The sequence below is a fragment of the Mesocricetus auratus genome, unplaced genomic scaffold (genome assembly GCF_017639785.1).
Source record: "Mesocricetus auratus isolate SY011 unplaced genomic scaffold, BCM_Maur_2.0 Super-Scaffold_100042, whole genome shotgun sequence".
Taxonomy (NCBI): domain Eukaryota; kingdom Metazoa; phylum Chordata; class Mammalia; order Rodentia; family Cricetidae; genus Mesocricetus; species Mesocricetus auratus.
Window position 1 is genome coordinate 3,835,837 of NW_024429219.1, and position 19,433 is coordinate 3,855,269.

The 19,433-nt window shown below is 55.2% G+C and overlaps 1 protein-coding gene across 4 annotated transcripts in view; it reads left to right on the forward strand.

Moving 5' to 3' along the window:
• Kcnab2 (potassium voltage-gated channel subfamily A regulatory beta subunit 2) overlaps positions 1-19,433 on the forward strand; it is an 81,780-nt gene that overhangs the window by 6,342 nt on the left and 56,005 nt on the right. The window lies entirely within an intron of this gene.

Genomic DNA, 19,433 nt, shown 5'->3' on the forward strand with positions numbered 1-19,433 from the left:
AATGGCCAGGAGCTTTGAATAGCTTCCTGTGCCGCGGCACCTCCTGCTGTAGGCTGCCCCCCCTCCCCGGGCAGGCTCAGGGCTCCTCACTGAAGGCCCCTGTCTCTCTGTTGTGAGTCAAGTTGATGCAGAAGCAATCCTGGAGTTAGCACAGTTGTCCTACAGTGAGCTGGTGTGTGGTGGAATCGGGACTCAGATCCCAGTGTTCTCCGGCTGACCCTACGGACACCGCCGCCCAGAGAGTTCTGAAATTGGACAGTGAGGCTCGGGAAAACAGATGAGGAAGGGCCAGGCTCAGGAAGTGACGGGCTGCACCCAGAAAGGTCACGTTCTTGTCGAGCACCCGTCTGTGACATAGCTTTGTGTCTGGCCTCTTGTAGATGATTTCCGTGGTGTGTTCTTCTGTTTCCTAACTTGCTGGGGTGCTTGGGGGGACGACACTCTGGAACTGTGTGTTCGTGATACATCCGTTAAGCCTCAGTAGCCCTGCTTCACACAGCCGCAGAGCATCGAGCATGAGCCGTGTGACATCCCTGGAGAGCCGAGTCATGGGTGCCACCTGTTGGGTCTGCAGGGCCTGCGGTCTGAGCAAGCCACACAGACTGAGAGTCCCCCGCGGAGCTGGGTGGACCCCATCGCTCATAGTTTTTAGAAACCTAGATCTAGGGTTCTGACCCCATGCTTCGAGGAACACTTCCTGGTTATTTTGGTCTTTTGGTGGACTTCCCCAACCCTGCTTTTCCTTAAAGCTAAATGACACTCAAGGGAACATTTTCTGATGGGTGAAAGCTCCAGGGGGTTGGGGGAGGCATTCGCCAAGGTTTCGCTAGTTCTCGGTAAAGTGCAAAGCCCACGTTATGCTGAAATGGCCCGCTGACTTCATCAGCCTTGAATCTAGAAGTACGCCGTGATCCTGATGGCAGAGCTGAGCAAGAGGCTGCCGTTAGTTTCCCAGGCCTCCTGGCAGAGGCTTGCACAGGGGTGCCGTTAGGTCCAACACTTGGGCAGAGCAACTGACTCTGGTCATTGTATACACGACTGGCTCCCCGCTGTCACTAACTGCTCCCTGGCTATCCCTGCATGCTCTGCTCCCCTCCTCTCACCGCCCCCCTAGTGCGTATTACCTTTCCCTGGCAATAAGTAGAGGGTATCTTTAGTCGCCCGGGCCAAGAGGTGTTCAGGTGTCATGGACAGGAGTCTCCGGGCCATCTTGTCCCCTTTCTTCTGCGAAGGACGCAGATCCCAGCTCTTCCCGAGGGAACACGGGTGTACTCCTCGCAGGAGAGCATGCCTCACCCTCCTTGTTTACACCCTGCTGTTCGAGAGGCAGAGGGTGGCTCGGGGGACCTCGGTGCCTATGCTGAAGCACCTGGGAGCTCTGGGGATGCTGCCGTGCCCTCTCGATGGGTCGAGAATGACCGCTGAGAGCACAGGAGCCAGCTCCTATGGGGCATGGACACTGTCTCACCAGGGCATGTGACTATTATGGTGGGCCCCGAGTCCAGGGGAAGCAGTGGTCTTACCCGGAAAAGGCTTCTCCCAGTGAAGAACGGAGGCTAACCCCTGGGGCCTGACAGGCTGTCATGGTGCGCAGGGCACGCTGCCTTCTCCCACCTGTGCTCTGCGATGAGGCTTCTGACCGGGAATGCCACACTTCCCAGGAACCATGAATTGAGTGCGGTGGCTACTCTAGACAGTGAGGGAAGGAACTTAGGATCAGAGGACCGAGGGGCTCCATGGGCCGCCACGGACATTGCTGTTTGGTGGACATGACGGCAGGGTCTGCAACGCAATGAGGAAAGGGGAGGTGGCCCTGAAACCCATGGCCAGGAGGTGGCGTTGGGACCAGAGGAGACAGTCCAGGGCGTTGAGCATCACGAGGAAGAGGCTGTCTGTCTGAGTTACCAAAGGTCTCAGGTCCCAAGCATCTCCAAGAACAATGTCCAGCCTCCTGCGGTTGAGACGGTCCATCTGCTTAGTGCGTGAGGGACAAGAGCCGGCCAGGGTCACCCCACCTCAGAGCCCCAGGCCCAGCCTCTGAGCCCACAGCACCCTCGGGGAAGGTCATAGGCCCTAAGCTGTCCACAACAACCACCCTCTCTCCAGACACCCGCACACATGGCCCATGTGCCTAACTGGCCCTCCCTCCCTGCCCCACCTACGCCAGAGGGCTCTGGCAAAGCCCAGTGGGTGCTGCTGGCGGGGGTGGGGGGTGGAGGCCGTGCTGTGGAAAGGGTCCCACCCTACCCTGTGGCAGCTGATAACCATGGTAACTGTGGAGAGCTTCTGGGGTGCCCCAGCCACCTGCTGGATTGTATGGGTGCCCGGGCCTGGCCAGGCCCCAGGGTACACCAGGTGGAGCAGTGGGAGGTTGGGGGAGCCCTAAGCCAGGGGACCCTCCTCGCAGCTCCTGGAAGGTACAGGAGAGCACCTGTCCCCAGACTCAGCAGGATGCTGGCCCGGCTTCCTTCAGATGCGGCACCTGCACGTAGGGGCAGCTGTGGTCCCGGACTGGCATCTCAGTGTAGGCACGGTTGGGTTGTCTCTCATTCCTTCAAGGTCTGCGTTGCTCTGCCGAGGCAGGACACGGCTCGTGTCTTTTACAGTAGAGACAGTTAACTGTGCAACCCCGACCTCTGCAGAAGCCATCCAGGGCATCCAGACCAAGTGTTCCCAGGAGATAGGCAGAGGAGGCCAAGGAGCTCCCAGCATGCCTAAGTAGAGAAGGATGGACAGCTGGACGTTTGCCCTCGCTGAAGGAAGGGCCCCAGCTGACCCTGAGAGCTAAGGACAATGACTGTGCCAGTTACTGCCACCCGTATTATGGTCACTCATTTAGATTGGCGGCTGGCCTTCGCCGTGGGTCAGCTTTTGAGATAATTAAGGGCTCAATAACTTACTCTTACCCCCACCTATTCAGCCCCCACCCTTAGGATTGCCTCCACTTCACAGGTGAGAACAGGTCCCAGAGCTAGGCCTTGCCTGAGTCACACAGTTGGCAAAGGACCAAGTTCTTTGGTGTTAGACTCCTCCAAGCCTACCAGGGTATGTGTCCCAACCTATGGTCCACAGCCGTTTGCAGCCCAGAATAGCTGTGAATGCAGCCCAACACAGAATCATAAATTTACTTAAAACACCATTAGGAGATTATTGTTGGGCACTTTTTTGTGATTCTGTTTGGGGGGTGCTGAAGCATGAACTTTATATGTGGCAAAGCCGTGTCCCAGTGTCACAGAAAACAAATGTCTTTATGCTCTTGTACCACAGACTAGGTTGAACACCCGTGAGGTAGACACCCTAAGGGCTATCCCTTCAACCAGGCAAGGTGCTCACTCACTCATGACCTCATTCCTGGGCCAATGGCACCACAATGCTAAGAAGGAATGAGATGACATGAAGGCCCCTGCTGGCTACACATGCTTGCTGATGTCTTCCAGGTGAGGTTCCCCAACCTTCCTGAAGGGGTCTTTCTTTCTTTCCCTCCTTCATGCATGGACACTCAGACCTCAACCAGAAAGTGATAGGTGTGGTCATCCGTGGTCATCACTCCCTACAAACACCTGGGTACCCCTGTGCCTTCACCTTGTACCATAACACAAATTGTCCCAACCAAGGACCGGTCTTAAGTGGCCACATCCCTCCCTACTTCTCTTAAAGTCACTAGACCTCTCTCAACCCCCTCCCTCCCTCCCTCTCTCTCTGCCCCCTCCCCCGAACTCACTCAGTCTGTGTAGACCAGGCTGGACTCGAACTCAGAGATCCGCCTGCCTCTGCCTCCTTAATACCGCGATTAAAGGTGTGCGCCACCATGCCTGGCTTAGACATTACCACCCTTCATCTTCACTCTTCTAAATGAGGCTTTGGCAACCGTTCACGGACAAGTCACCGTTTCCCTTCCGCCTGACAGGATAAGGTCACACAAGCAGGGTTCGGGGATCTAGGCTTCAGACCTGTATTGCCCAGTAACTTCCCCGGATATGCCCACCATGTCCACTCAAGAATCTCACCGCAGTACTTATTCTTCCTGTTAATTATGCGATGCTGAAGACAGTACCCCACGGTTTTCCTTCTCGTCTTACTCATCGAGGCTTTGGTGGGTGGGTTGGAGTGCAGCTGGCTTTCCGAGTGCTAGTGGATGCCACATTGGCAAGAAATTAATCTTTTATGCTTCTGTCACGTGGTGCTGAGAGGGTAATCCTCTTTGAAACCATTTGTTATTTATCCGTACTGGATAGCAGGGATGAGCCCAGCGGGCTGCGCTGGCGCACAGGGACACTTGGAGAGCAGAACCCACTCCCACCGAGTCGGCAGCAATGGGAAGCTGGAGCCACAAGGCCCCAGACCCCAGGATGGTCTTCTCCCAGAGAAGGCTGTGTCTTGGCCTCCTTCAACTGCTATTATGGGTGAAAGGACTTAAAAGTCAGGGTGACCCTGCTCCTCATCCGGGCTTCCGTTTCAGTCATTCTGGTTGCCTCAGCCTGAAAATATTAAAAGGAAGTTATTAGAAATAAACAATTAGTAACTCTTAGGGTTAAGTGACATCTTGGGGTATGTTTTTGTAACTGTTATTTTATTATTGTTGACCTGTCAGTGTGCCTAATTTACTAATAAGTTCTACTGTGGTCAGGGTTGTATATGGGAAACGTCATGGTACTGCTTGAGATTTCAGACATAAGGATATCTGGGGCCCCGTAGCTGAGGAGGGCTAGACATATTCATTTCCTAGTACTACATCAACGTGTCTCAAAATAGCCGTGTTTTCTTCTCTCATCACTCAGGAGGGCTGAAATCCAAAGTCTATGAACGTGGGCAGGACGGTGCCCTTTGGCAGTGCTAGGGACAAAGTGTCATCCTCCGGGTCGTCTTCCGGGCCTCTCTGTGGTTCTGGTGGCTGCTGTAGTCTGTGGTGTTGCTTGGCTCTCGGACACACCGCCTCAGCTTCTGCCGTCACGTGCATTTGGCGTCTGCCCCCCTCTCATAAGGACATGTGTCACCTCATGTAGGACCACAGTGGTGCAGGATGAACTCATCTCGGGGTCTCTATCCCAAACGCCTCCACACACCTTTTGGCCAGATAATGTCACATTCACGGGCACAGCAGAAGGGACTGAGATGTAATCTGGGGGGCTGGGAGCGCCCACCGCAGCGGGTTCCCACTACTGAGATGTAATCTGGGGGGCTGGGAGCGCCCACCACAGCAGGTTCCCACTACTGATCTCCATCCCCGTGTCCACCCCCGCAAACACAGCCTTAGTGCTCCATCTGGAAGCTTCCATGGCTCACTTCCCAGGGCGGCGATCGTTTTTCCCTCCAGCAGGGATTATAAATCGGGGTTACAGGCTGAGAGGGGAGGCGGTTTGATGGGTTATGGGAGTCGAGTGCCACTGTGTGGGATCTCGTCTCAGAAGAAAATGAACAGCCATGGGGCCCACACCGGCTGAATGCCCACCCCCGTGACTAAGAGTGGGATCCAGCATAGGGTCTCTCTTCTGCCCGTTCCAGCTGGCAGGTCGGAGAGTACAACCCCTCCTGATTCCAGAAGCTCAGCATCCCATGTTGGGAGAGGCTTGGCCTGCCTGGGAGAGGCTATCCCAGCACAGGTGACAAGACACAGCATCCCATGGGAGCACTAAGGTATCAACTTGCCATTTAGGAAGCCAAGCTGGCTTCCTCCTGGGAGGCCAAAATCATGCTGTGGCCGTGAGGGAAGGCCCAGGGATGCGTATCTTAGAGGCCGGATAACAGGGCTGCATACGGTACCAGAGGCAGATGGATCACTAGCCGCGATGCCTAGGCAGCGTCTGGTTTTGCTCTACCAGTGGAAACAGGGTCGGTGTGCTAGTTTTCTCAGGATGGTGACTGAGGGCCACCTCCCAGGCACTGGCAGCTGCTGAGAGTCACACCCTACCCTATGAATGACACCAGGCTCTAGGGATCGGGCCCAGAGCACTAACCTTCTTCCACACCAGGCACCAGGCTGGACACAGTGGCCAGTGTCACTGCCCAGGGATGCTCAGGGACAGGTGGCTCCCATCCAGTCGCTATTGCAGAAATTAGCATCATTCAAGAGAGGGGACAGTACCAGCCATTCCCCAAGCAAGTGTCCTGTCCTGTCCAACCACTGTGGATGCTGGCCCCGGGGGTTAGGTTTACCCTGAGCTCTAGAGAGCAAGGGACCCCAACCACCCCTGGGGGCAGGGATGGGTGGCCACGGGGTAGAGGGTCTGCTTGGTTGCTTGGTAACACTCCCGCTGAGGTTTCTCATGTTAGACATGCCCAGGCTTTTCTTTCTCTCTCCATGGGGTACACACAGTTAAAACCCACCCTCCAGACAGACAGCAGCTTGTGCCATCTGTCTGTCCCTGCACGGGCTGGGTGCTGAGCAGTCCGTGCCCCCTCCCTCGCCTTGCTGAGTCAGGCACTGCAGCACAGTCTCCTGGGGACAGACTCCGTTTCCTCCCCACCCCCACCCAGCACTGGGCTCCAGCTTTGGCTTCACTTAAATCTCAGTCTGACCGTGGGAGAAGACTCAGCGTTTTCTTTGTCCCTTTATGGTATATGTCTCCTTCTTCCAGCAAGGAGCACGAAGAGATGCTCCCAGTCTCTGCAGACATTCCCGTGTGTGAGTGTGTGTGTATATATATGAGTGTGTTTGTGTGAGTGTGTGTGTGAATGTGTGTGTTTGTGTGTGAGTGTGTGTATGTGTGTTTGTGTGTGAGTGAGTGTGAGTGTGTTTGTGTGTGAGTGTGTATGTCAATGTGTGCATGTGAGTGTGTTTGTGAGTGTGTGTTTGTGCGTGTGTGTTTGTGAGTGAGTGTGTTTGTGTGTGAGCGTGTGTAAGTGTGTGTATGTAAGTGTGTTTGTGTGTGAATATGTGTGGTGTGAGTGTGTGTGTCTGTCACTCTCTCCCCTGTGTGGTCCTCCTGCCCTCATCTACCCCACCCTCAGCCCAACTTGTTGCTCATCCACTAGATGTAGAGATCCCCCTCTGAAATTGCAGGCCAGGTAGACACAACCACAGCCGGCTCACCAGGAGGGGCTGGGCCGTTACAGCAGTATCCAGGTGCTGCCTGGGATCCTCACAGGTTTACATGGCTGCCCTCCCCCAGGGAGCAGGTAAGGGTAGAGTCCAGGAGACACTGCCTCTCTGGTGACCCCTCTCTCTCTGGCACGGTGGGATGAGAATTCTGGAGGCTGGGCCATTGGGCCCCTAAGATTAGTGGGAAAGGCTTAGGTTTTATAAGGAGGACCGCAAGCCACACCCATGTCCGGTGATGTGTGATAGCCAGGCTGCTCCCCAGGGGCGGGCTCCTTTGACCTCTGTATGTCCCCCAAAGGACGAGACAGCAAAAGGACAAAGGGGTGCCCTTTGAGGTTGCAGAACAGAGGCTACAGGAGTGGGATCGGCCAGAAGGACCTTGTCACAGCTGCAACTGCAGATCTGCGCCAGGCAGAAGATATGTCTGCCACCTCGACTGTGCTTTGGGTCCCCCCGAGAGGCTCAGGGCGGTCCTGCCCTGCACCTTCTGAGAACAGATGCAGTAAGGCGTTAAGGCAAGGAAGCAGGGGTACCCACAGATAGGAAGCAAAGGCACCCTGGGTAATTCCATCCCTGGGAAGTAGAAATGACCTTTCTCTTTCCCACAACCGAGGACCACACCCCACATCCACGTTTGAAACAGGCCTTGGATGGACATTTGCACCCTGGGAGCAAGATGACATTGTGAGACTGGTCACTAATCCTCTGGTTCTAGGGGAGAAGGAGCCCAACCGGCGGATAGGACAGCTGTGAGGGCCAGTCACTTCCACGGCAGGAAGTTCAGTGACAACTCCGTGGCCTGAGGTGGAACATCCCCGCCTCTGCCCTCCCAACACTGGAGCCCCCCAGCAGGGCTGGCTGTGCATGTAGAGTCTTGCCTGGGTTCTCCCTCGGTGCCCTGGGTCATCTCCCTATGATGGGAGGAACGCCGACACACTTTCACAGAAGGGGTTATAAATTTAGTTTCAAAGAGAAAGTTACCGCAAGATGACCTGGAATCCACTTTGTGCCCTGGGGTTCCACTCTGGCGGGTACATGCCTCCTCCTGGGAATCCTGGGAATGAGGCCATGAGGCCCCTGGTCACCAGGGAGCATTTCCTGGTCCTCGGTGTCCCCGCCTCCCTCTGGCCCTGGCAAGTGTTTCTGTCACTTAGGTCTCTAATCTGATGATTCACAGTGTGTGTGCGTATCACTAGTCCCACTTCCTAGTTTTCGTATACCTTATTCAAAGTTAGTTGTGCGTTTGTTTTGAGACAGGATCTCGCTATGTAAAACCAGGCTGATCTCGAACTCACAGAGATCCTCCTATCTCTGTCTCCCAAGTACTGGGATTAAAAGCATGCGCCACCATGCACAACTAGTTAAAGTTGTTTTTTGTTAACTATCCTGAAACAGAACTTGGCTATCCCTTATACCAAACTCAGTGTCCCTTGCCTTCCTTAAGAGGAAACCGGGAAAAGTTAACGTAAATTTCAGACCCTCGCCAGCGAGAGCAGGAGTGCACAGGGCATGTTCTGTCAATCTAGACTTGTAGGTCCTTGAGGGGGACCCCAGGACGAGCGCACAGCTCTTTTGCTGGGGATTCTGCTCCTGCCACCCCCGCTCTCCCAAGTCCCCCTTAGTTCGCAGGTGTCGTGGCATCAAGGGTAAGCTAAAGAGAAGAGGGACAAAAGGGGTGGTGAGGCCAGGTTGGACAGTCAGCCCCCCTGTACCCTCCATCGGCTGAGCAGAGAGTGGCCGCGGCGGCGGCAGCATCGTGGTCCCCAGGAACCGGGCTGGCGTTTCAGCGTCAAACCAGAACGCTGTTGGAGAGTGTCCTCCAGAAGCACCACTGAGGCGTGGTGCGGAGTGCCGGGAAGCTCAGGGACAGTACCGACTTTGCCATGGGAGTGCCAGCCCCAGCTCTTGGCCATACAGGGTAGAAGGCTCGAGGAGACAGAGGCTTAGGAATGGAAGGCGCAGCTCCCTCCGTGCTGCTGCTCGCCCAAGGGGAAGCTACCGGGAATAACGAAGGACAGCTTATCCAGACCTGCAGCCCAGGATCTCTGCAACGGAGCCTGTGAATGGGGAAGCTCCCGGTTCGTGGAGAGGCCTGGCATCCCTTCCAGCAGCAGCGAGAGCAAGGATAGGGGCTGCAGGCATGAGAACAAGAGGGAGAAGCACACAGGCGTGCCTAACACAGGCGTGCAGGACAAGAAGCAAATGGGATTGCGGAACAGGCAGAAGGAGGGTGAGAACTGGAAATGTAGGCGCCTTTTAAACGTTGAGCTAGGACTTGGGCTTGAGGCTGAAGGTGCCAGGCAGCTACTGAAGGCTTTAGGGCTGTGGTTCTCAACCTGTGTGTGGGTCATGACCCCTTTGGGGGGTCGGTCAAATGACTTCCACGGGTGTCACCTAAGACCATCAGAAAACACAGATACTTCCCATTACCATTCATAACAGTCGCAAAATTGCAGCTATGAAGTAGCAATGAGAATAATTTTGTGGTTGGGGACCACCACAATGTGAGGAACTGTATCAAAGGGTCACAGCGTTGGGAAGGTTGAGAACCACCATGTTAGAGTAAGAACGAGAGTGTTAGACTAAGGTGTAACAGGAGAGATCTGGTGCTGAGAAAGAGACGTTAGTCTCCAATGACACGGAAACCATCGTCCAAACGGGAGAGGTGGCTCTGACATGGACTGCTTTTCAGGGACACCCCTGTGGGACAAGCCCCCACCTGGAACATAAGAGTAGAGGGGTGGGCAGCAGGTGCAACCATGGGCCCTTAGCTCTGAAGGTAGGAACTGAAGCTAGAGCAGCTGAATTGTCCTGGGCACCCCTTGGGGGCAGGAGTCCAAGAGCTGACCACTGAAAGCAGAAGAGCCCGGAAGCTGGCGGGGAGTGACGGAGGTAGACGTGGCAGAAATAGGAACGGCGATGGCAAGGAGAGATGACGGAGGCCAGAGTGCAGACATTAGAGATAGGGATGGCGGCAGCGGTGGTGGAAAGATGGGATGGCGGAGGTGGAATTGGTCACATCGAGGTGGAGATGTTGGTAGTAGAGGCAGTGGTGGTGGTAAAGGTGGTGGAGATGTCTGTGCTGGAAACAAAGGGAATGAAGGCAGGGATGGTCCTATAGACAGTCATAACGGTGGAGATGGCCATGGTCATGGTCACGGTGGCACTTGGTGTAGTTGTAGAGGTGATGGTGGAGATGGCCATGGTCATGGTCACGGTGGCGCTTGGTGTAGTTGTAGAGGTGATGGTGGAGATGGCCATGGTGGAGGCGGAAAAGGTGGGGTAGGGATGGAGATGGCAGTGGAAATAGTCGTGGTAGAGACGGTAGAGGTCAAGACGGTGATGGGGTGATGGCTGTGGAAACGGTGGAGGTGGTAATGGTAGCGGCAGAAAAGGAAGCAGTAGAGTTTATCATGGTGACGGCGGTAGGGACGGTCATGACAGAGGCCGTGGAAGTGACGTAACGGAGACAGTGGTAGTGGAGGCAGTTGTGGGATAAAGGTCGTAGCAATGGTGTTAGTGGTGATGATGGGGGAGACGGCTGTGGCGGTGAACATAGTGACATAGGTGACGAAGACGGCCGTGGTGGGTGTGGTGATTGGTGGAAGTAGACACGGTGGAGGCGGCCGTGGCGGAGACGGCGAAGACAGCCGTGGCGGAGGTGGTAGAGGTAGAGACAGTGGCGGTGTTGGAGGTGCACAAGGTGGACAATGATAGTGATGGGTGTCATAGTAACAGGAGTAGTGGGGAGGGCCATGATGAGAGAGAAGATGGTGCTGATGACTGAGGTCCTGGAGATGTAGTGTTGGAAGAGAAGATGATGTTGGTTGGTGGTTAAGGTAATGGAGAGGGTCATGGTGGAGGTAGCGATGGTTGTGGACGTGCTGATGAGAGAGTTGGTGAAGACTATCATGGTAGAGATGGTAGAGGTGGAAATAAACAGTAGAGATATCCAAGATGATCATAGAAGCGTGAAGACGGTCATGGAGGTAGTGATGGAGGGGTGTATACATGGTGTGTGTGTGTGTTTGTGCGTGTATGTGTTCATATATGGGGGGGTTGCCACTAGAACCCGAGTACTCCATGCAGGTTTCAGGAGCCAACATCATCTTGGCGGGGGCCAAAGGCCTGGTCGAGCCAGAAACTGAAAGCCTGGGGCCTATGCAGCTGCCTTCCACTGAGAAACTCCTCAGAGGAGACAGAAACTCCTCAAAGGAGACGCTGCTGGATGCCCCGTCTCTCCAGGAGGAGCCCCTGAACACGGCCTCCCACTGCTCTGCTTCCTCCGCTCAGCTTGGGGCCCCTGCTGGCACCTGTGTTATCTGTAAGCAAAGAGCTGCTTGTCCTTAACAAAGCGGCACACTGGGCGCATTGGGCAGTGGTGCGCAGGACACTGACTGGGTTTAGGCCCTACCCTGCATCTGAAGGAGCTAAGCAGGAACTGAGAGGCACCCCATGGCCATACTCCAGGTTTCCCAGTCTCAGGGTGGACACTGACGTGAGCGCTGCTCAGAGGCTGAGGCGCATGCGGGACAGAAAACGGGAAACTACGGCATGACAGACAGAGCCCACGGGGCAGGTGTCACTTGGTGAGGGAACCCAAGGAAGACCATCCAGAGGAAATCCCACAAAGGCCCCGAGACAGAGGAGAGGGACGTACCGCGACTCACCCCTGTCACGCTCCCTCCCAGATGTCCAAGGAGCACTCAGACTGGGCCCGGCCACCAGCCATCTCGAGCCCACCTGCTCTCTCACCCACCCCCACGCCCCGCGTGGTCCCCTCGGCTAACTCTGAGGCCCCAACAATCCCAGGTTCATGAGCGCGTGGTCATCCCCACCCCTCCTCCTGACCCGAGCCTCCCACTCACACCTGGAGTGTCCCAATCTCTTGGCAGATGGCTCACTTCCTGGAAGGACTCAGGCTCCGCAGTGATGAGGATGCTCTGCTGCGGATGGCCCAGGACTCATTCTGAGGAGATTTCCAGATCTGCTATTCACCCAGCGGCAGGGGCAGGGCTAGCTTTGCCTCTTGAAACCTCAGTTTCCATAGTTGTCTCCTGTGGCTAATGGCTAATGGCCGGAATACCTATAAACCCTAGACCTAGGCCAGGTGTTGGTGGCGCACACACGCCTTTAATCCCAGCACTCGAGAGGCAGAGGCAGGCGGATCTCTGTGAGTTCGAGGCCAGCCTGGTCTACAAGAGCGAGTTCCAGGACAGTCTCCAAAACAATACAGAGAAACCCTGTCTCGAAAAACCAAAAAACAAAACCTTACCCAGGCCTCACCAGGACCATCCCAAGTCACCAACCGCTCTGACACCCATCCCTACAGGGATCTGATCCAGGGCTGCAATTTGGAAGGCACCTTTCCCTCCTTCCACCATGGTACTCGGAGAACATCTCCGACGTGTCCCTGGGCCCCGGCCACTCACAGTATGGTCCTCAGTGCAGGGCCTTCGTCCACAAGACCCAGCCTTTCCTTCCCAGGACTAAGCTACCTCAGCACTCAGAATAGCGAGGTCACCCAACGCCAAGGGCTGAACCAGGAGCCCACCCCCACCACCCCACCACCCCACCACCCCTCCTTGGCCAGCACTGCCTGGGTGCGTGGCTCATCTCTGCTAATCACGAGGTGACACAATCAGGGTTTAAAAATACTACATGCATTTAACTCGGTGCAAGAGAGAGAACGAGAACACACAGTCTGTGTGAGCAACTCAAATCAAAAATAAATGAGGCAAAGAGAGTCTCCAAAAATAGTGCAGCATCAAAGGCAGCAGCCTGCGTCGCACGGCCAGCTGTCCTCAGCCCTGAGCCTCCGCCGATGAGCATTGGCGCAGAGGGAGGCCAGGAAGATGGCGCTACCGCGTTCGTTCACTCCGGAAGAGATCCATCGGGACCGCAGTCCTTCGGTAGAGCAGAATGGATTGCAAAGGGAAAACAGCACCGAGTTGGGGGCACCCCACCGTGCTGCCCTCATCCCGTGACCCAGCTAAGCAGCCAGGGTAGAGACTTAGGCAGACAGCAGCACAAAGGGCTATCTGGCCAGAGCCCTTCTTCTCTGACCTTGAGGGGTTCCCTTTCCAGACTCAGAATGTCCCCCCATAGAAGAAGTGGGCAGCCCCCCCATGCAGCCCCCAGCTACATGGCGATCAGAGCTCTATGCCAGGTGAACATAATGAGGGTCTACGCATCTGCCTTAATTTCATCATCATCATGGGTATTACCTGGCATTTGGGGCGGTGTTTGGTTGGGTTTTGGTCTTTGTGTTTTTAAGACAAGAGTTTTCGCTATGTAGCTCTGGCTGTCCTGGAACTCAGTTGTGTAGACCGGGCTGGCCTTGAACTCACAGAGATCCACCTGCCTGTGTCTCCCGAGTGCTGGGATTAAAGGTGTGCACCACCACACCCAGCTTGGTAGATAAAGACAGACAGATGATGCAGTCAGCGGTCTGCAGATTACAGGCCAGCCAGTTCAGCCCGCCGCCTGTTTCCCTAAATGAGTTTTAGCGGCCCGTGGCCACATCACTTCCTTCACACACAGTCTCTGGTTGATTTTTGTGCCCCCCGGAAACTGACAAGCAAACAAGCAGCAGATCCCTAAATTGTTGGAGCTCTGCCCTGTCCTGCGGGCGTTTCCACTCTTCTTGCCAGAGATGGGCACTGAATTCATTGGGGGGGGCGGGGCATGGCAGGGACATGCAATTACACACGTGTGATTATGCATGTAGAGACCAGAAGCGGATCGATATCAAGTGTCCTCCTTACCTTCAAATATATATTTGAAACAGAGTGTCTTGCTGAACACAGAGCCACATCCGGCCATGTGCGTGGGTGCCGGGATCCAGACTCAAGCCCTCCAGCTTCCAGGGCACACAGTTTGCTGAGCCGCCCTCCACAGCCCCAGAAATGCTTTGCTCATCCGCCCAGCACCCTGGGGAACGTCCCGCGTGCTAATGAGGACTAAGGTTGTATTTGTTGGTGTGCAATGTGGTGTTTATTACGCCAGTGTTGGCTCTGGTCTTTAGAGGCGTCTGCAGGAATTAGGTTCCTCTGACCAAAGAGCGTCTTTGCACAGGACAGTCACGTGACCAACCTCAGATCCCCCACACACACACTCTATACTGAGAAACATGTACCCCAGCTCCAGCCCTCACCCATCACTATGGACAGCTTCAACTGTTAGAACAAAAAGGACTTCCCATTGGTGCACAGGGTCCCAGCAGGTCCCCTAGGTCCCCGTGCCCACCTCCCCATTCTGTTCTCCTAAGATCTAAGAGTGAAGAATGGTTTGGATGGTATAAAACAAGGCTGGATGGGGCTGGAAGGAATCTGACTTCTGGGGACCCTTTCCCCGCACTGTGCTGATAATCCTGTCAACGTGTAGATTCTGTGTGATAGAATTATGTAAACCATGGACAGTGGCAATATTCCCATTGTCCTCTTGGGCACTGGGCCGTGAAGTGGGGATCCTTTCAGGGGGCCATAGCAGAAGCCAGCCCAGAATCGCACGAACCCGCTTCGGTTTGGCTTCGTCCCAGAGTGAGGTTATGAATGGGGACAGGCTGCATGCCACCTGTCACGCCACCGCTGAAATGGGTTCTCCTTCAGTACCGGATATTAAAGTGGATTTAGCGGATCAAATCCCCGGGAGAAGAGGCTGTGATCTCCTAAGAGGAAGACACAGCGGGACACCCAGAATGGCTGGGAAGCCAGCAGACGCCCAAGATCCAGCCGAGTGCACAGGAGGAACAGGACCCAGTGGCCAAGAGCGCGTGGGGACAGGGCAGAGACGCACCCGTCTGTCGTCTGTCCTCAGTGACCACAGACAGGTCCAGGGGTTAGAACCCACAAACCAGGGCAGGTATGTGGGGCCAGAGGCCAGAAAATGAGGGATGGGGGTGTGTGAAGCAGATCAGGCAGGAGGCATGGTGTCCGCAGGGGAGGCACAGTCCTTTGTGTGTGTGTCTGTCTCCCCGTCTCTGCCTCTCTGTCTGTCTGTCTGTCTGTCTGTCTGTCTCTCTCTCTCTCTCTCTCTCTCTGTGTGTGTGTGTGTGTGTGTGTGTGTGTATGCACGCACGCGCGTGCATGTGCATTGCAGGCATGTTACCTGGGTGCCGGGGATCCAAATTCAGGTCCCCATGTTTATATAGTAGGCATTTTACCAACTGAGTCATTGCCCCAGTCCCTGCCCTTCTGGATAACTGTGTTCTAACCAAGCATCTGCATATTGTTCTCTGTAGCTGGTAGATTATAAAACACCTTAGGCTTGCTGGCAGTAGTCTCCGTGGCTGCAGATGGTCACTAACTTGCAGTGGCTGGCATACAAGTTTTCAGCTCAACAGTGCATCCCGAGACAGTGTTTCTCTGTGGCTTTGGAGGCTATCCTAGAACTAGCTCTTGTAGACCAGGCTGGTCTTGGACACACAGAGATCCACCTGCCTCTGCCTCCCGAGTGCTGAGATTAAAGACATACGCCCTGCATGATGGGGTTCTTGGGGTGCAGTTGTCATTAGTCCGGGATCGTCAGATCGATCTGCCATTGTGTGAAAAATCGACAACAGAAACAGTTACCAAGCCTAATGCTTTTGTCCATCCCCCCCAACCACGTGTTAAACACTGCCTCCAGTGTCAAGGAGCAAGGTCTTGGGGGAGATCGGAATAAACAGGGCCCTGAGAAATCAAGGCCCTTGATGAAGTCCATGTCTTTACAAACCTAAGAGGCCGCTGCAACTTGCTCTGCTTCATGATGGCCCAGCACAAAGATTGGACAGCCGTCTCTGAGCCAAGAAGAGCCCTTGCTGGGGGGGGGGGGGCTGAGCCTGCTAGCACCTTGATCTTGGCCTTGTGGCCTCCAGACTCATGAGAAGGAAAGGTCCATTGTGTAAGCCTCCTCGTCCCTGGTATTTTGTTTTAACAGACCAAGCTGAGACAAGCGAGTGTGACTGTTACCAAAAATCTCACTTACAGACACACATTTGAATTTTATATAATTCTATGAGTCATGAAAGATGCCCTCTCTTCTAGATTTCCTACCAACCTCTTAGAAATGTCAGAGCCGGGTGCCTGTTTTGTTCCGTCCCCCAGCCAGCCGCAGTTTGCCAGCCCCACCCAGGAGCAAAGACACCGGCCACCTCCAATCACTGGCCAGATAAGCTCTGGGTGACTGTCACTTTAGAAAAGGGAGTGGTCTGGGTGTTGATGTTCCAAAACTCAGCCAATTGCTGGTGGAGCAGGCTCCTGGGCTCAATAGCTGGATTCCAGCTCTGCATCCACCAACAGAGAAGCACCATCGTCTGGCCTGCCTCTATGGTCTGGGAAGGCTTCGGTGTCTCAACCCCCGCCAAGCGTGTTGTGTAGCATCAGTCCAAAAGAAATGGGTCAGCCTATGGCGGACACCTGTGCCGGGGATCAGAAGCCACAGCTTACTCTGTAGAACAGGATGGGAAGAGCAATGCCGGATGTCCTCAGTCGCAGGAAAGAATGTCACACGCCAGAGGGACCCAATTCATCGTCTGCTGCCAGAGACCCGAGTGGGCCTGACAGGTCTAGGCATAGAGAAAAGGTCTTTGTCATTGTTTCTGGTGTTCAGTGGAGTAATCTGGTCAGGGTCCCGAGACAGGGGACCGTGCTGAGTAAGGAACAGGAGATGTTGGTACCCACCAGTGCGGGGACCGTGCTGAGTAAGGGACAGGAGATGTTGGTACCCACCAGTGCGGGGACCGTGCTGAGTAAGGGACAAGAGATGTTGGTACCCACCAGAGAGGGGCCGTGCTTAGTGAGGGACAGGAGATGTTGGTACCCTATGTATACAATACTCTGCCTCCATGTATGCCTACAGGCCAGAAGAGGGCACCAGATGCCAGCAGAGGGCACCAGATCTCATTACACATGGTTGTGAGCCACCACGAGGTTGCTGGGGATTGAACTCAGGACCTCTGGAAGAGCAGCCAGAGCTCTTAACCTCTGAGCCATCTCTCCGGTCCTTCAGGCACTTCTTTAAGGCACTGGTTTCAGTTATTGTGGGGGTGGGGGTCGTCTCCCAGTGTTATAAAGTACCCTAACAAAAGCGACTCAAGGGAGAAGGGACCTCTTCCGGCTCACAGGCCCAAAGGGATCCAGTCTGTCGGGGGGGGGGGGGGATAGCCGGGGGGACACAGACACGACGCGGCAAAGCAGGCAGGAAGGCAAGATGGCAAGAGCAGGAAGCTGGCAAGTCACGCTGCTTCCTCAGGAAGCAGAGCGGACAGGAAGTGGGCAGAGCTGTAAATCTTTAAGGCCCAGTGCCAGTGACTCTCCCTCTAGGACGGCTCCACCTCCAAAGGCTCCGCGGCTCTCCCCAACAGCACTACCCACTGGAGACCACGTGCTCGCACGCGCGTGGGCCGACGGGGACGTTTCTCATCAGAAGGGCAAACACCAGCAGTGGAACTGCAGGGTCCTGGGCAGCTGTGTTTTACATCTGAGGGACCCCGCCGGGCTGTTCTCTACAGAGACCAAACAAACGTCCACTGGGCAGCTCTGGCCGGGGCTCCTGTGTCTTCACGTCTCTCTCGCCCGTTCCATCTGGTCTCTGGTGGCAGCCGTCGTGGTGGGCAGGAGGCAGTAGCTCCTCGTGTCTTGATTAGCATTTCCTGATGTCTGGGTGTTGCTCAGCATCTTACCCATGTGGCCTTCTGTGAGTCTTTCCAGCAAGTCTCTTCCAGGTCTAACGAGCTACTCAGCTTGCTTAAGGGGTCTGCGCACAGGCCGGACAGGGATCCCTCACCGGCTGTGTCCTTAGCAGCCATCTCCCTCTCTGTGTGGTGTCCTTTTCCTGGTGATAGCGTTTTAAGTGGGTACTTCTGACTTTGCCCCCAGTCACCTGCCTCCCTGCTCTGAAGTTACTTGTTTGAAGCAGCGTCCCACGTAGCCCAGGCTAGCCTGGAACTCACTGTCTGCCTCGAACTGGCCTTGGACTCCCGATCATCCTGCCTCTACCTCCCGAATGCTAGGACTACAAAGGTGTGTGCCTCCGTGCCTAGTTTATGCAGTGCTGAGACCCAAACCCACAGCTTCGTGAACGCTAGGCGAGGACACTATGCCAAGTTATGTCCTCAACGCCACTGCAAGCTAATTAGCAAGACACGGCAGATGGCTAAAGAACTAAGATTGGCTTTTTTACTAAGACAGAGTCTCACTGTGTAACCGTGGATGGCCTGGAACTCTGTACACCAGGCTGGCCCTGAACTCCCAGAGATCCACCTGCCTCTTCCTCCCAAGAGCTAGGATCGAAGGGGCGTGCCACCCACCACGCCTGGCCAAGATTTCCCGTTAAGGGCCAGGAATGGAGTTAAGGCACAAGACTGTCCTGGTATGCCCGTGCAGCTGAGCCGCTGGTGTGTGACGTGCTACTTTCAACTTCATCTGTTGCTCCTGAGACCTGGTCTCAGCCACCATGAATTATTTTAGCCCTGGATCGACCCCGTATTTGTAGACGTCTTCCATACTGGGGACAAGAGGCCAGCTGCACGGGTACGCCACAGAGTAGGGGCCACCCGTCCAAAGTCGCAGGCCCAAGTGGGGGCAGGGAAAGGTGCTGTGTGGGAGTCAGCCTGGCATGGGTCCAGTCCCGTTCTCCCTTGATTTGCCAAGGCCCTTGAGTACTGTTAAATGTCTGTGGGCCTTAATAGTCTGTAAAGTACAGGGCAGTGAGAGGTGAGGGACCACACTCCCCTTTCTGGGAATTGAATATGAGAAGTGGGCTAGGCCTGAGGCTGGTGATTCAGTCCTGCGCACATGACCAGCCTAGCGGGAGACGGAATGTTCCTGGCCATCCCTTTCTTTGCCTCCAATCAGAGAGCTTGGGAATCTCTCCTGGTTGCAGGGAGCCCAGTGGAGCTATACTGGGATTCCACCACTCAGCAGCGGTCCTGACAGGGCTGTCAGGGACTACACGGCAGCCGGAAGCCTTCCCACAGCTGGAGGCTCCCCCTATAACCCACCCTTCCCAGGACACCCTTGTCCGCCACTGCCGAGTCACCTGGTTCCTTGTAGGACAGGCAGAAACCTCAGAACACAGGACAAAGTCAGCCAGGCCTGGGTTAGATCCTAGCCCTATGCCTGAGCCTCCAGGACCCTCAGGGCATCATCTATAGAAGGGGAGATGGCTAATGGAACCTTTCCAGGGTGCAGGGGAAACAGACGGCAACTTAACAGGGAAGGCTTCCTGCGAAACTGGCTCCAATAAGAGACTGTCTTTAACACCACCGAGGCTCGCTGGGAGCCGGCCCCTTCCCACCTTGACAAAGAGGCTCCCCAGGTGACAGAGAGTGTCCGGCTCCCTTCTGGAGGGGCCCTGTGGACAGGAAGCAGGAACACAGGATGCTCTACCCTCCTACGACTCTCTGCTCCCC